The 3,445-nt window shown below is 44.4% G+C and overlaps 1 non-coding gene across 1 annotated transcript; it reads right to left on the bottom strand.

Moving 5' to 3' along the window:
- Positions 1 to 2,769: 2,769 nt before the first annotated feature.
- On the bottom strand, positions 2,770 to 2,875 carry LOC112611225. The gene has a single exon (XR_003116593.1). It is a non-coding gene; the product is annotated as a U6 spliceosomal RNA (small nuclear RNA).
- Between the last annotated feature and the right edge of the window lie 570 nt (positions 2,876 to 3,445).

Raw genomic sequence — 3,445 nt, 5'->3', positions numbered from 1 at the left:
TGCCACTGCACTCCAGACTTGGTGACAAAGCCAGACTCCATCGCAAAAAAAAAAAAAAAAAAAAAAAAAGTTTAACATTGGAAAAAGCTTATATGCCCATCAATAAGGGTTTGATTAAACTAATGAAGGTACACCCATTGAAGGGAATAGTTATGCATCTGTTAGGAATTATGATGTAGATATATATTAGTTGATATGGAAAAGTGTTCAAGCTATATTGATGACAAAAAAAAAGTGGTTGCAAAGCAATAAGGATGGTGTGATCCAGTTTTAGTAAACTAATATAAATTTGTATTAATACAAGTTTGGATATATAAGTTTAAAAGGCTGGAAAATTATAGAGCAAAAATATTAACAATGATAGCCTTGATGTGGGAGGATTCCTGGCAATTAAAATAATGGCATTTTCTCAATTTTCCTTACAATGTTTATATAATACAGCATAGAATGAAAGCTTAACAACACACACCACCAACCTTTCACTGAAACAGTTTCCTTTGTATCCCAGACTGGAAATCAGCCCCACTGCACTCAAAGGTGCTGTGACTTTGGACAAGTTCCTTATTCTCTTTGGGCCTCCTGTTTAATCTAATAATAAAAAGGCGGTTTAATTTCGAAAGTTTCTTTCAGCTCTAGTACTCCTTGACTGAATGACTCCCTTTCCCAGCGGAAGTTCTTTTAAGAACGGCCTACTGGAATTTACATGTGGGTAAATGGTCTCTTCAGTCCGTTTTCTTTGATCTAAGTTCGTGCATTGCACCAGGGTTCTGTCAAATCACCCTGGGAAAAAAGTAACTTTTCCCAGAAAGACAATTTTTTTTTTTTTTTTTTTTTGAGACAGAGTGTCGCTCTGTCGCCCAGGCTGGAGTGCAGTGGCGCGATCTCGGCTCACTGCAAGCTCCACCTCCCGGGTTCACGCCATTCTCCTGCCTCAGCCTCCCGAGTAGCTGGGACTGCAGGCGCCCGCCACCGCGCCCGGCTAATTTTTTTGTATTTTTAGTAGAAACGGGGTTTCACCCTGTTCCAGGATGGTCTTGATCTCCTGACCTCGTGATCCGCCCGTCTCGGCCTCCCAAAGTGCTGGGATTACAGGCGTGAGCCACCGCGCCCGACCCAGAAAGACAAATTTTAACCTAAGACATTAAACAACAACAACAACCAACCAAACAAAAAGCACTACATACTGAACGGACTCCACAAGCCAAGCAGAAAAACAAAAAACAACGAACCATATCCCCCTTCCCACCCTTACCCCAGACTCAGCTTCTTTCTGAAGATCGCCTGCCCCCTGTACGCCTGAATAGTCATAGTAGCTGGCATTTATTTTTACAGACATCCATAGAGTCACTGATAGCATTTTCTCCCGCAGAAGCACAGCGAAATCACAGTTGAGCAGAGGAGGGCAGGGCGAGGGCCGCCCCAGTCTAAGAGCCGCAGGATCTGGCTGGAGCTTCTCTCGGACTTCACCCGGGCGCGGAGGCCGCACCTGGCGGGTGCGGGCTGCTCTATGGCGCCCTCTGCTGTTAGTCAGCCCCGGGCTCCTCGCCCGGCGCGCCGGCCTCTGCCGGGTCCAGTGGGGCCTGCGAGCTGCGGGGATCACCGAGACCACATTCCCGCGGCGCTCAGGAGAGGCAGAAAAGCATACTGCAGTTTCCCAGCGGCCTTTTACACCTGCCTCCTTCGGATAAACCCAAAAACCTTCCTTCAGAGAAGACGGCCCGTATTTCCCCTTATTGGGAGTGGGGGTAAGGACGTCACAGGGAGAGCCTTACTTTCAACATTCTGCGTTATGAAATCAAGGGAGACTTTTTTTTCCAACGAGTGTGAACATTTTTTTTTCGAGAGAATTAAACCATTTACTGATTACACATGATAATGGATGATACACGAGCTTCATTCCCATCTATAATTTTCTGGTACCATTATTCAACTTGAATATATTGCATAGGATGTGCCAACAATCACTTTTATCACCAATAATTCCATGATTTTGCTTGGGTAATCCCTTTTAATGGTGAACCTCAGGTCACAACAGTAACTATCAGTTCAAATACATTAAGGTTTCTGAAGACAATGGCTTCTCCACCCAAGCAGGTTGTATAGAAATTCCAAAGAGAACCTGGTGTCACCCTGAAGGAATTCTAACTTCACACGTCGGGGAAATTTACCAAGATGGCTTCAGAGTAGACTAACTTTACACGGCACTTTTTTTTTAAAGAAGACATTTATTCAGCGTCACGATCAGACTATTACATTTAGCAATCAACAGCATGGGTGCAAAAAAAAAAAAAAAAATCTACATTAAAACCCTTTGTTGGAACGCTTTACGCTTTCCACAGAACAGAAACTAAAATAACCTGTTATACAATTAGTCACAAATACAGTCCTCGAGTTTTTTGCCCATGCACTTGAGTATTTGTCTAAAACATGTCTTGTTTGTAGCAACTAGGCCTTGCCACCACTGTGCTTGGCTGAGTTCACCAATCTATTGTAACCTGTAGCTTCCCTGTCACTTCTCTGGCTCTCCTCTCCTGCTAAGCTTTGTTTCCTAATTAAAATTTTCTGCCACAGCCATAGCTACTGTTGCTACTGGAACCACCATAGCCTCCTTGGTTTCATGGTTTGGCAAAGTATTGGCCTCCACCACCATAAGGGCCAGAGCTACTGCCTCCAAAATTTCCTCCCTTCATGGGTCCAAAATTTGAAAACTGATTGTTGTAATTGCCAAAATCCTTGTAGCTTCCACCACTTCCAAAATTGCTTCCACTAAAAAATATGGAACGCTTCGCGAATTTGCATGTCATCTTTGCACAGGGCCTTGCTAATCTTCTCTGTATCGTTCCAATTTTAGTATATGTGCTGCCGAAGTGAGCACAGTGTGAACGTTGACTATGCTTCTCACATATCTTTATAGCCCAATCTGAGGGGACTATGTCTCAGAGAACCAACTGTTCTAGAATTTTCTCACCTGCCTCCTGCAACCCTCTCCCCATTTCTTCTCCTAGGGAGTCTTCCAGCTGGTGCAGTTCACCTAGGAACTGCATGAGCACTTGCTGGGGATGTGGCAGGAGGCAAGTCACTAAACCTTTATCAGTGAATCCTGACAACCATATACAGCCCATTCATTTCTTCACTCATTCCATCCATGTCAACACAGCAACTACTCCAGCTGACCCTGGGGCTTGGTGCTGGGGATACATCCCATACAAAAGGATGCTTTCCTTCCTGTCCCAAAATGTATAACCGCTCCCCCCGCCGCCCCGGGATCACACACGATAGATATGTAAATGGTCACGGGTCGATGCAAAGAACATGTTGCAATGAGAAAGAATAACTTAGGTTGTGAGTTCACAGGAGGAACATTAAAGCTGAGCCTGCAGGATTAATAAGAATAAACTGGGTGAAAAATGCTGAACCATGACTCTGAGGTGGGAAGGCGGCATAA

The sequence above is a fragment of the Theropithecus gelada genome, chromosome 17 (genome assembly GCF_003255815.1).
Source record: "Theropithecus gelada isolate Dixy chromosome 17, Tgel_1.0, whole genome shotgun sequence".
Classification (NCBI taxonomy): Eukaryota; Metazoa; Chordata; class Mammalia; order Primates; family Cercopithecidae; genus Theropithecus; species Theropithecus gelada.
The sequence above is the reverse complement of the archived record's forward strand: the minus strand, read 5'-3'. Positions and strand labels throughout refer to the sequence as shown.